At 39.2% G+C, this 14,458-nt stretch overlaps 1 pseudogene; it reads left to right on the top strand.

Annotated features, from left to right (window-relative positions):
- The first annotated feature begins 4,338 nt into the window (after positions 1-4,338).
- On the top strand, positions 4,339-5,471 carry LOC117972524 (putative nuclease HARBI1; annotated as a pseudogene).
- Positions 5,472-14,458: the final 8,987 nt, after the last annotated feature.

Raw genomic sequence — 14,458 nt, 5'->3', positions numbered from 1 at the left:
ATTTGTGTTCCGTTTTCTTATCCAGGGACATGAATGTTGACCTCTTTGACTTTTTATGAGTTTTATAGTTTACATTTTTCCTTTAGCCCGTATCATTCTGTATATAGTGTATAGGGTATATGTATGTTTGAAGATGCCTGAGAAGGAAATCACAGAGGCTCTGTACAGTACACCACTATGGTTCAGGTTTTGCCAATTTGTGGTCTCCTCTTCATTAATGTTTTATGGGATTCATCTCTGGGCTTTGTAGAGGCTAAAGCAGTAAGGATAGTTACCCCTTAAAATAGTTTACTGTGGTATACCATGGAAAAGCATAGGAAAATCATAGTGAAAGCATGGCAAATAGATACTGTGATTACAGTAAAGCATGGTAAATGCACAGAGTGACTGGAAAATCCACAGTAAGTACAAGAAAATGCAAAAGATCTTCCAAACATAGTACACTCTAATGGGTCTTCCACTTTATTGTGATGCCTAATCAGTTTGCCTGTTTCAGATATGATGTAAAATAAACACATATTTGTTTCAGATATAAAATACACAACTAACCAAAGAACATTTTAAAAGTTATTAGCAGATGCAACAGAGCGAAGGCTGGCCATGAGCTGGTGACCTAGCTCACCACCATCAAACGTCTTAACCACTATACAAAAGAGCTAGGCGTGTCTGCATCTATGAGATCCAAGTAACGGCTCAAATATAACAGGATGGAGGCTTGGTGCGAACCAACGACCTTGCACACCACAAACAAGCATCATAACCATTATGCAAAAGAGTGAGACTTCTATGCAAGTAATAAAGCTCTTAACCTCTCCTCACCAACAGGATAGAGTCTGTAATGGTAGTGTATCACACAACACTGTCCATCACACAGACTGTGTGTGTAAGTCTTTGTAACTCAGTTCTCTTTAGAAGGCTTGTATTTGTTGGACTTTCAGAAACCCTACATAGCATTCTTTTTTTTGGAATGTATTGGGGAAAACACATTTTTCTTGCTAAGAGTTAAGCAGAATCTTCTGGCTAGTTTTCTGTTATGTATATAAAGTATTGGTTTGCAGTTGGTGCATGCATCAATATAAAAACCTGCAGCTTTGGCTGAACGGGGCTGAGTGTTCAGAGGCGGAACGAGACGTGAGTCATGAGATAAAAAGAAAAGCTAAAATCCAAATAACAATTGCTACCGGTGCTGGTTTTACACCAGCATGATACTTGTTTGTTCCGTGTCTGTTTTGGCCACTGTGCCACTTTGTTTGTTAAGTGTTTTGTTTTAGTTAAAATATGTTATTTCTTATTAAAACTCATGCATCAGCACTTCCATACCCAAGTACTGTGTCTGTCTCCTCCCTGGTCTGACATCACCCGCAAGCCATTCCATACCCAAGTACTGTGTCTGTCTCCTCCCTGGTCTGACATCACCCGCAAGCCATTCCATACCCAAGTACTGTGTCTGTCTCCTCCCTGGTCTGACATCACCCGCAAGCCATTCCATACCCAATTACTGTGTCTGTCTCCTCCCTGGTCTGACATCACCCGCAAGCCAGTGTGTCACACCATGCTACTTTAGGGAATAGTGAACAGAATGACTTGGATGTAAAACCAAATCTGACCAAACCTGTCTAAGACCATCAGTTAACTTTCGGGCACAACACTTACATAAGCAATACATACTTCATACATGATATATGCACACACACTCGATCCTCTCTGTCTCTTTAACCAAAATTCTGTCTGGCATGCTTAAATACTTGGCAACATCAACTTATTAATTATGAAAAATGACTTAACTTGTTAATGTCATGACTTCAAACCGACATCTAATAAAGAATAGCATTCACATAACTGAACAAAATCTCCATTATAACCTAATTGCTTTCGGTTGAACAAGTTTTATATTATTTAGGGGAGCATGTATTAATACAGGTGAGGGCGGCAGGTTTTCTTGGGTAATGAACCGATTTGTATATGTGACAAGCAGGCAAGCTGTGTTTGATAGGCTAATAGAGTAGCTGCCAAGGGAGACAGTATTGTATGTGTTTATAATTTTGAAGGGCACTCTCGGCTTTCTGTAGCCTTGTTTTTAGAAAACATAAAACATTAAATTTAACACACTACACCTGCTTTCTATCTGAGGACTAGATATTATTTCCCTGTATATTTATTATTATTATTATTATTATTATTATTATTATTATTATTATTATTATTATTATTATTAGGATGACATCAGTGTCCATTTTTGTGTGTGGTCTTTAAGCAATATTTCAGATGTTAGGATCCAGTGTCGATAGTCAAGGGGGGAATTGACACACACGCACACATACCCGTTTTGTAAATCAATTTTGCGTGTGAGGCACATCTACCTCCAAGACAGTTCTGCCTCTAGGGCAGATTTGATAAATGTTCACACAGACTAATGACAACATATAGGGCCGAGGCAAATGTCATCTTTCAAATCTATTGCTTTTATAATGCATATAATTCAATGCACTATGAGACATCCACAAAACAAAAAATGATACTTCTTAATCTTCTATAATCTCAATGTGAATATAATTTTAAGAAATGTTTAATGCAAAACCTGAAAAAAGGAGAAAACTCACAATAAGGTTTGGTTGTAGCTGGTTCCCAGCTGGGAACTAGTTTTCATGGTTGGCTGGCTGGCTTATGTATACCAGCATGTGCTTAATTATTAGCTTATTGGGTTATATTAGCTTTATGGGGTATGGGTTATTTAGGTTGAGTGCGGATCAATTATGCTGAAACTGGGTTTGGGTCCTATAAGTAAAAAATAAATTTATGAGTGTAGATAGGGATGTCCTATATTATGGTGTAGCAAACGTGATGGATACTGAGAAGACACTGAAGAAGCGATAGTGTGCACCCAAAGATTTATAAAGAGTCTAAGGGTTATACCTGGCCTGTTTACAGCACACTAGCTCACTAGCTCACTCTTAGTCCTGGAAGATTTTATTTTGCATTCTGTGTGTTTTTGCAAAGCATGACACTAATAACCAACTCCTACTGTATTCCACCAGATCACTTCAATGACATATTTCACAAGAGTCTTAACACTGAAATTGAAAGTAAATGCAAAATATCAAAGAAATGCTGAGCCTCTATCAGTCTGTGGCGGATTGTCCCGCCCCTATATATATTTATTATTATTTGTATTTTTGTTTGCTGCGCAGGTCAAAGCGCCGCGTATTTGTTGTTGTTTTTATAATTTAAAAACCTTGTGAGGATGCGTGGCTGATCAGCTACTGATTATTTAACTAGCTGACAGTCACACATCCTTACTAAACTCATGCAGACTGTGGCCGAGGGGTAATAAGATAATTAACAGCTAGTTAACCCCTCGGCCAGAATATAAGAACCTGCAGCTGTCCGTGCTGCGGGGAAGAGTGTACAGAGGAGAGTACGGGGAGTGGAGAGAGCGAGGAGAGAGAAACTACATTTAAAAACAACTGCTAAGTATCGTGCTGGTGCTAAAACCAGCACGCTTATTTGTTTCTATTTGTTTGGCCAACGTGCCTTTTTGTTTTGTGTTTTGTTCTGTTTAAATCTTTTGTTTTGTTTTATTATTTAATAAATTCGCTGAGCGCAGTAGCGTTCAGCTTCACCCGCCCATCCATTGTTTTGTTTCTGGTACTTCCTGGTCCATGACGTCACCACACACGCCACTCAACAGCTGCTTGACCACACAGTCCCTATATTTTTTTTTTAAGGATGCAAATGCACGGTAATGAAAATGCTATCTTTTCAATAATTGATCTATTCAGTGTTGTAGTAGTGTAAAAAGCATTTCCAGTCATGTTGTTTGCAGTTTTGTGGTGTGTTTGCACTCAAAAGGACATTAAAAAACTATGAGAGTGTTAAAATAACCAAGAGACATTTTCATGTTTCTTTATAAGGAGCACATGTACTGTAGGTAATACGCATATCTTTCAAAACTATTCTTGGTCTTGACAGTACAAGGGTCATTCCAAGTGCTCTGTACATATTTGATGGTACAGACAGGCAGAAATGGTGGTACTAAGCACCTGCATACTCAATCACACATCTCATCTTATCTTCTCTTAAACTGACTTCTATAGTGCTGGGCCCTGTTCCTCATAGCTGGCTAACTGAAGTTAGCCGGATGACTCTCAGGATAACTTGACAGAAGTCTGGCTTCTTCCATTCCTTGAAGCAAGCTTAAAGTCTAGCCGACTAAGTTACCACAGCAACACATCCTTAATCTTAAACCTGCTCCAGCGCAGGCTAACTTAAAGTTAGCCGGATCTGTGTATAAAAACTCGTACTTCTACCTAATGAAAGCACTTGACACACCCCTCTAAAATGGCAGCTCCCTTCCTTAGAGATCCCATTGATCAAGGAGCAATTTTAATTAGATTAGCTTTTCGCAGGGAAAGAGTACTGAGAGGTCGCCGAGATCCTTTGCATCATTCAGATGTTTTTGTATTTGAGTGCTATAGATTTGGTCGGCAAGGTATCTTTTACCTAATAAATCTGCTTGAACCATACATTGCCCATACCACCCAGCGCAGCCGTGCGTTGACAGTAACACAGACTATATGCATAGGGCTGCGCTTTTTTGCTAGTGGCGCATTCCTATACCTAGTTGGCAATACTGAAAATATCGGCAAAGCCGCTGCATGCCGTGCAGTCCAAAGAGTCTATCTCGCCCTAAAGAGATTTTCGGGACATCCCCATCAAGGCACCCTCAGGACCAAATGAGGCGGATTTTGTGAACAGAAAATCCTTTCACCGCATTAATGTACAGGTACTTATGACATTATCACTTACATGAAATTAAAAATGAGCTACAACTCAGCAACTGATGCAAATAATCCAACATTTTAATGACAATTATACAATGTCAGTGCTAGACAGTAGGTGTCAGATTTTGGATAATACTGTACATCATCCATGACTTGAGCTCAGTTATTCTCAGATGATCTGCGACTCCACCTGCCTCATTTCAAATATTGAAGCCAAGTGGCCAGGCTTTGTCCACGACTCAAGAATATTCAGGGAGTCTACATTGTGCCAGAGATTTGAGGAAGGTATAGGAAATAATCTTATTTGTCAGAAATCATTGCTTAATTTTTTATTTTATGAAGTGATCTAACAGTGTTCATCTCATAGGTCATTATGATGGGGTCCTAAATGGAGACAGAGGCTGTGCATGTAGACCCTTCTTCATGACCCCATACCCAGAACCAGCACCAGGGCCCCAAGCACAATTCAATGTGGCTCTTGCAAGGACAAGAGCCCAAATTGAAATGACCTTTGGGCAACTAAAAGCACGATTCAACTGTCTTCATGGCCTGAGGGTTGCACAAGACAGAGCCTGCGACATCATTGGCGCATGTGCGGTGCTCCACAACATTGCGACCATAAGAAAGGAGAGGGTCCCAGTCTTCCAAGCCCAGCCCGAAGATGATGTGGATCCGGTGCACCTGGATTAGCAGAACGGCCGAGCTGCAAGGGATCGTGTAACGAGTATTAATACTCGTTTGTATGTATTTCACCCAAATCCTTCCGTTAGTTTTTTATTTTTTACGTATCCGTGGAGAGTATCGATTGCTCTGTGGTGTATTGCTCTGGCCTGCGGGACAATCCAGTCAGCAGCGCGCGGTTTTTACTCCTCAGTCTGTCTTTGGCTCTACTGAGGAGAGGTATGTGTTTGCGTATGCGCCAATGTACATATAATATAAACGTTTAGAACAAGTGAAACTTTATGTAAATATGTTAGAATGTATTCCAGCATTGTTGTGTTGCTATCGAATTGATTGTGATGAAATAGTAATTTGTTAAGAGTTTTTTTTAGCGAGTGTTGCAATGTTAGGCTAGCTAGTTTCAGTACATGCTAGCAGGGTGTCTGTAGCTTACCACGTGTAAGCACTCGCTCACTTTACTTTTCCTCATGTCAGGTGTGCACTGCGTGCAACATAGAGAAGCTCATCACCATTCATTCCATTGTATTCACTGCATTTATTTCATCTAATTCAGGTATGTTAATCTACAGTTGTATTGTTGTATATTGCATTTATTTGGCTGAGTTGCCATTATTTACAATATAGCCGGTGGTCTTTTAATGTAATGTGTTTGATACAAAAATGTATTTATTTTTATAATCTAGTACTTTTATCTGAACAATTTATTTTATTTATAAATATATTATTATTTCTTATTGATTTATTAGGGGCAATTCCTTTTGTCATAGTTTCCTTTTAAAATGTTAAATCTTTGCAGCAGGAATATATATTTTTCTATACACTGTAAGAATGTTATTAGTTTTAAGTAATGGTCAATGAAGTAGCTGTATTATTGTATTATCAATTGAATCCAGCTCAGTCTGTCTTTGGCTCTACTGAGGAGAGGTGTGCACTGCGTGCAACATAGAGAAGCTCATCACCATTCATTCCATTGTATTCACTGCATTTATTTCATCTAATTCAGAATAAAAGACCAGAAACCGGCAACCAGTGTCCAGAGTCCTGTTCATTATCCATACACCAGAACACAACGCAGAATCGTAGTCAGACGGGCTACAATCGCATTGCATACCACTAATTTGGTTAATGGACGTATGATTTATTTCACTTGTTTAATGGATGTATGATTTATTTCACTTGTTTAATGGATGTATGATTTGTTTCCTTTTGTTTTTTGTTAATCTTTGACTTGTTAAGATCCTCCAGTTTTCATAAACATTGTCAACAGTGAGCAATAGCATGCCAAAACAAGAACATTATGTTAAAAAAATAAATCCTTTATTTGGGATTTCATGGATGGTCCTGTTAATGGAAAAGCAGAAGATTTATTTTTAGTACAATTGTAATCCATGACAGACCACACCTCTCAGAATGGGTTTTTAGACAAAAGCCTTTCTTCACATGGTTACACTTACATCCAGCAGCTGTTTATCAAGCAATTATATCTCCTTTTCTAGTTTTCTCATTTTCAGTTGGCGATAAGCAATCTTCTGCCGAAGGTAGCGCTTGTATCCTCACATCTTCCTGGCTTTCGGTGTCTCTCTAAAAGACAGCATTCATAATTCAGTTTAATGTGGTGGTCAGTTGGTCACAACAGTCTTGCCTCTCCTTACTACAATGGCACTGGTATGTCTTGAATGAGCAGTCACCTCTCTATTCCCACAGGTCCATGCTCAGCATGCTCTGGGTGTGGTTCAGTTCCCTAAAGAAATGTAAAGTTTAGTCCAATGTAGCACTCGATGGAGAGACAGTTTAATTAGCGTAGTTGAATAGGAATAGTACTTCAGTTTTCACAAGTAGCTTTTACCTCCTCAGGAATAGAGCACACTGATATGGTCTCCACATCATCGTCTGGATCAGCAGTCTGCTACAGAATATTAGGAATAATAGGAACTCAGGAACAATTTCATCCGTTTTAGATAACACACACAATGTAGCCTATGTATAGAGAACCATTACATGACAGAGCAGGCACTATTAAGTTACATCAGTAGGTTCCTCTGCTGGGTCCAAAATTATTGGTGGCAGCTACAGCAGGGTCACTGAATGTCCAGTCACTGCAAAATGTGCGTATGGTTACCTCAATTACGAATTCTGAGAAAGCTCAGAGATTGAGGTGCACTTACCTTTGACATAAGACCTCCTCACACTGCTGCCAGCCTCTTCAGAGGAACTGCCCCCAGCAATGCCCTTCATCTCCTGACTTCAGGTGTAAAGTCAGGAGCCGCAGATCCCCCTCCAGTCTTCTGCCGTTCCACAAGTCATTCTACACAATGACATGCAGTAATTAGTATAAATACTTACCACTTTGAATAATGTTTTCATACTTTACTTTAACCTGCTGCCAAGTCTGTTTAATGCCCATGGGATTGTTACTACATGTATGGGAAAGAGAAATACCTAATCATTTCCTGTTAATGTGGCTACAAAGTTAAAGAAACATCAATTATATCAGACAGATTAATTAATACAACATAATACTACAGTATTATATATTAAAAAATGAACAACGGCAAATTAAGACAAAACAACAGAGAACTAACCATTCTCATACAGCAAACTCTCAGTCCATGTTACATTCCATTACTACAAGCATGCAGATTTAAATTGGACGTGTGTGAAATAATTATATTGGGGTAAATACATGTGTAATAAAAAATAAATTTTCCTCAAAACTTTCCATGATAAGCTCTTGCTCAGTCAGGCTGAAAAAAGTTGCTCTCTCTTTCGACGTCATTTTTCGTGAAGATCATTGTTTCAGTGCTCTACGATTCTCCCTTTTGAGGTAGCACGAGCATGTACAATTATCCGGATTTCTTAAGTCGGAATTGAGTTAACGAGACACTATTAGCCTGTATTCGCTGTCGAGGAATGGAGATAACCTGACTTCAATTATCAGGTTAATTGAATCCGGCTAACGTCTGATTAGCCTGAATTAGTTAAACCAGCTATGAGGAACAGGGCCCTGCTCTCACCTGGCTTGTTTATTGTAAATATTATTGATTTATTTAAATGTTTAGAAATTCTTCTTCTTCTTCTTCTTCTTCTTCTTCTTCTTCTTCTTCTTCTTCTTCTTCTTCTTCTTCTTCTTCTTCTGTATAACACCTTTATATACATTGTCAATGATTTTAATGAGGATATTATTTAGATAAAGACATAGAATAAGCACTAAATGGTGGGATAGCTTTGTACATTTTTTTAATTTAGTTATAAAAACACATTTAATTCTAGAAAACCAAATCAGGCTTTCTTGGCTTGTGGCTACTTTGATTATAATAGTAACTCTGTGATAAATAAAAAAAAAAATCAGGGTGAAGAAAAAGTCTGTAGACCACAGAGATCTGTCCCTCAACTCAGAGTGATGACCACATTCAATTTGCATGGAATTGTCTACAAAGCTCAGGAACCTGCCTGGGTGACATGGAACCATGTGTTCCTAGCCAGGTCCATTTGCAAAAGAAAGCCTGACCCAGAGCTGGATTAGTAGCATCAAAGGTGATTGATTTAATAAGCAAACATTTCAAACGTTCCTAGTTTGCAGCTAAATGAAATTAAAAGAACTAAACTCCAAGGGCAGAGAATAAAAAAGGAAGCAGTTAAGCGAGTTACAGCATTCGAAAGGAAAGGTCTTGCAGCCCAGACACTGAACCCCCAGGTTCTGAACCTGACATTTCTAGCTGCTTGCTGTCTTTGAAGTGGAATATTTGAGTGGGGTCCAGTTACAGGGGCAGTGCCTTCTGAAAGCAGATCTGTCTGGCTTTTCAGCACGGTCTTCACTCAGGGGTTAATCAGTATCCATACACAGAGTACTCTCTGTGTGTACAACACAGCTGTAATAAGATTCTTTATATCTGGAGGTTAGGACAGACAGCAGATCAAGGGCTTTGATGCTGAGTGGCAGCAGAGGGCTGGGGAAAAGCTTTTTCTTTTCTAGCCTTTGCTTGTACGTATATGGTGTCACATATCTGTAAGAGGGAGAGCTGGGTCTCGGAATGGATTAACCCTTTTTGAATTCCTCCATCGAAAAGTAAGGAGTTTGTCTTTGAGACACAAACATGCTTCTCTTGTGAAACCAGTTCAAACAGTGGATTGCTTTTTCTTCTTAGGTACACTGTTGATTCCATTTTTTTTTTTTTACCATCCCTTACCATACTTCAGTACTATTCTTGCCCGTGCTAGTTTTATTAGGAGAAAGACATAACATAAGCACTATGTAAATAGTCCATTTAGACATAAAAACACATTTAATACAAGAAAGCCAAACCAGGCTTTATGGCTTGTGGTTACTTTGATTATAGTGGTAACTCTGTGATAAAAATCAGGGTAGAGACAAAGTCTGCAGACCACATAGACTTGTGTCTGTGCTCACAGTGCGCAAGGCACACTGAAGTAGGCACTAGCTGAAATGTTTGTCTGCTTGACTTGAATTCTGATTGAGCACTTTGCATTTATTTATGATAGTTTTATATCTCATCTAAAGAAAGACGGTGCAACAAATTCAACATACCACATAATTGATATAAGTATATCCAGATTATCTAACGTAACATCAAAACTGTTACCCTGTGACAGGCTGGCTCGCAGTGGTGAGGTGTGGTGACGTCACGGACCAGGAAGTGACTGAAACCACAACAATGGATGGGCGGGTGAAGCTGAATGCAACGGCATTCAGCGTGGATTTATTAAATCAAATAAACAAAACAAAAGATTTAAACAATCAACAAACACAAAACAAAAAGGGCCAAACGAATAAACAAGTGCTGTTTAGCAGTCGTTCTTAAATGTCGTTATTTCTGCTCGCTCGCTCTCTCCGCTCCCCGTACTCTCCTCTGTACACTCTCCTTGCAGCACGGACAGCTGCCGGTTCTTATACTCTGGCCGAGGGATTAACTAGCTGTTAATTATCTTATTACCCCTCGGCCACAGTCTGCACCCATTTGGTAAGGATGCATGACTGTCAGCTAGTTAAATAATCAGTAGCTGATCAGTCATGCATCCTCACAAGGTTTCTAAATATAAATAATAAAAGACGCGGCGCTTTTATCCGCGCCGCAAACAAAAATACAAATAATAATAAATAGGGGCGGGACACTCCACCACATACCCCCGTGGCAAAACTTTTAAATCATGTCTGTAAATCTGTATGAATTCCAATCAAATTCACTAATATTTAGCTTAAGTTTAAATCATGTTTTTAAAAGTTTGTTTTTGTAAATGAAATAATGCTTGATATTCATTAAACCGTTAAAGAACGTTGCTGATAATCTTTAGAGTCCACTTAATAAATCTCCAGTTATCTGTAGCCATAGCACCTTGGATTCTGAGCTTGTCAGGTATCAAAAGTAACCATTAACCCTTGTGGCTCAGCAGGAAGCACTTTCCAATGTTCCATGATTTTATTATGGGGTAAATGATAAGAAAATCAAGAGAGACATATACATACGAGTAATGCAGTAGTAGTTTGGCAGTTTAAAGCTCAAATATTCTACCCTGTTACATTCAGAGTTTCCAATACATATCCTGCTATATATTTATTTATGTATGTGGGTAGTTTGTAACTTATTGTTGTGAGGTCAGCACTCGAATGGGGATGTCTATCCCAGTGGGGTATGTATGTATGTATCCACTGCATTCATGAAGGTGTTTTGGAATGGTCCAGACACTTTGGGCTGGTGTAAGTTATTTACATTACAACAACTAACTACACTCTCTTAAAGTCCCCAAAAAGCACTGGCAGCAGTACACAAATCAAGGCTGGATGAGGTGCTATTAGCTATCCAATCCACCCAAACCCACCAAGGTTTTATTCAGGTGATATACAGGAGGTAAGCATAATGTTTTGAGAGAAAAGCATGGTATAGTAGGACCATCTGCCAAAACCCATACCCGCTTCCCCCGACCTGTCCATAAATAGTAATATTACAGGGTCCCTTGAGCTGGTTTGACTGTACCTTCATTGACTATGTATGCGCATCTGAATTTCTGGAGGGTCCCCTAAAGCCCATATTTGCTAAAGGTGGTAAGGAAACAGGCTGCTGCTCAACTGCAGTTTTCACTACATGTGATCTGTCAATGTCGAAACTTTGCCTTCAAGCAAGACAACAGCTTGGTCTGGAATGAAAGGTATACTAGCACTGTACCACCTGTATTGTGTATTGATTGTCATGAAACTCACCACGAGACCTTCATTTGCCATTATCTAAACCGTCTTCTTCCTAGAGTCACCATCTTTTGTTTCACTTTTTTTATCTACACATACAGCATGGTATATACCTGCAAGTTAATACTTTATTACCAACTGAAAATAGAGGTTGTAATCTAGGAACAGGACACATAAATATACCTGATATCATTTTAAGACACACTTCTGCTTGTATGTATAGTACCAGCACAAATTATGGCAACAACAAATGATTTACAGCAAGAGTATGGGTGGGGATTGTATTGCCCATTTTTCCTCACTCAGACCCCTTACTTACTAAATACGCTGGTATCTCTAAGATAATCTTCTCCTCTTTAAAAATATGTTAAACATTTTAATGAGCAAGCCATCTCACAAGTAGAATTGTACCCCAAAATGTTCTCCTTGTTCTAGGAAAGCAGTACAACTATGGATGAGGAGTTTGTTGCCTGATAACTCAGACTACGTTCTCACTAAGGAGGTGATGTAAGGATACACGCAAAGTGGTTTGCGGGTGGAAAACCCCCATAATGCTGCCGTAAATCGTGTTATGCTGCCATAAATCGTGTTACCGGCCGATAAAAATGCAGTGTATGTAAAGAATGGTGTTCACCTGGCTTTCTGCACCCACTATCAAATTTGCATTTTGCCATCATTAATCCATTAAAATTATATTGAAATGCATTCAAATGAAGAACAGATCATGGAATCTGGCAGGATCTTGATACTAAACATTATAATGTGATGTAAGGATTTTGCCTTGCGCTTAGGCAACTGCTGACCATCCAAAAACTTTACACCTCTTCTTACAAGGTGCAAACCATTGTAGAAGCAAGTAATTAAGAGCTGAATAAAAGCACACACCTGCAGAGGCCTGTCATTGGCTTCAGGATGGCTGCTGTGGTACACTTTCTGATGCGGCGACACTTGGTTCTTGTTGAGGAGAGACAGGAACACATTCAGAGGAGAAGGGCAAGATGAAGAAGACCCTGCATATTCATCCCAGGGTTACTTTGTTTGAGATGCTGGAGGATGCAGTGCTAAACCGTTATCTTCTCACTCCACAGGTCATCCTTGACCTCATAGCTGAATTGAGGGATGAGCTAGACCCCAGGGTCAATCTAGAGCCCGCTATCCCTGCACATGTGAAAGTGCTGTGCTCTCTGCAATACTTAGCCTCTGGTTCCTTTCAGACCACAGTTGGAATGTCTGGAGGGATAGCCCAATCCACCTTTTCCAGAGTGCTAGGCACATTTCTGGATCATGCTAAAAAGGGCAGTCCTATACACATAATTTCCTAAGGATACTAGCATAACTGATGTAAAAACAACTGAGTTTCATGATGAGTGGCCTCAGTCGTAAGGACTCTCAGCTCCTTGTCAGAAAACTTTTCTTTTCTTTTCAGTGCGCCAAGAGGACTTTGCCGCACTTCCTCTGCCATTTTTTTTGGTTTGTATTTTCGTGCTCCACAAATGTCTTGCAGCGACTACTGCTCTCTGTACTCCAAGTGCAAGTGTGGCCGCTAAGTAGACCGATGCACTCATTGAGACCCTCATTATCATAATTGCAGATCATTATTTGTGCATGTTGAGTAATTTGCATAGGGCGCAGTGCAATTTGAATTTTGCATACACAATTATTTGCACTGTGCCTATACTTACATCACTACTTGTGAGATGTCTTGCTCATTAAAACATTTAGCATCTATGTAAAGTGGAGACAGTTATCTATTCAGGGATACCAAGATGTTTAGTAAGTAAAGGGTCTGAGTGAGGAAAATGGGCAATACAATCTCTCTCCCCCCCCCCCCCCAGTCTTGCTGTAATAATTTTGTTGTTGCTATAATTTGTGCCAGTACTGTATGTTCTAGGCTTAGAATAGCTGTTGCACTTTTAATATTGAAACTTTGAGTTAATCAAATTTTGTGAGGCTTTCTTACAGTCTATTTCAGGAATCCATGGCAATACCATTAATATATGAGAATTGTAATGATTTTTTTTGAAGGATTTGTGCAAGATATTATGCAGAATATTATGCTCCAAATATTGCCTAGCGTTTAGTATGTTAAGTTGCACCTCTATGGGATTGCTATACTGCAGCCATGCATAATTCATTAAACGAAAGCACAAAAAAAAGATTCATACATACTGTATCCTTTTTTCTGTTAGGATTGGCTATGCATCTTTATTACCAGTGGGTCAACTCAATCTGATGTTGTACAACACTACTACTAATACACTGTATTTTGAAATGATGTTCTTCCTCAGCAGTGTATTAAGATCCTGTTGATCTTTTCAGTTTGTACCTAAGCAATGTTCTATTCAGTTCTTTGCAGAAAGCATTAGGGAGTCTGAATTAATACAGAAAAAAAACCTGCTGACTCTTCAAGCATATCAATAAAGTACAAAGCCTCGGTTTATTACATTAGGGTCTATTATTTTTTTAGCATTGTTGTGGCAGTGCGGCGGGGCAAAAGCTCTGCCAGTGCACATGTGTATGTGTTAGTGTGGGGAATAATGGGTTGGCAGGGAGGGGGTTAAATTTCTCCCTGTCAAAACAAGTGAGAATGTGGCTGGAGCCGTGAATTAAATAAATAATGAAATGATTAATTAAGGCTCCAGTCACAGGTGTATAAATAGGGTGATCACGGGTGTTAGGGAGTAAGGAGTATAGTTCATGTTAGTGAGAGGTGGAGGTACATGTCTTGTGTGCTGTTTAAAGGTATATGTATGATTATCGTTGGTGTGTAGGAGAGCTTTATGAAGCAGAATGTGTT

Source organism: Acipenser ruthenus, chromosome 6, assembly GCF_902713425.1.
Source record: "Acipenser ruthenus chromosome 6, fAciRut3.2 maternal haplotype, whole genome shotgun sequence".
Taxonomy (NCBI): domain Eukaryota; kingdom Metazoa; phylum Chordata; class Actinopteri; order Acipenseriformes; family Acipenseridae; genus Acipenser; species Acipenser ruthenus.
The sequence above is the reverse complement of the archived record's forward strand: the minus strand, read 5'-3'. Positions and strand labels throughout refer to the sequence as shown.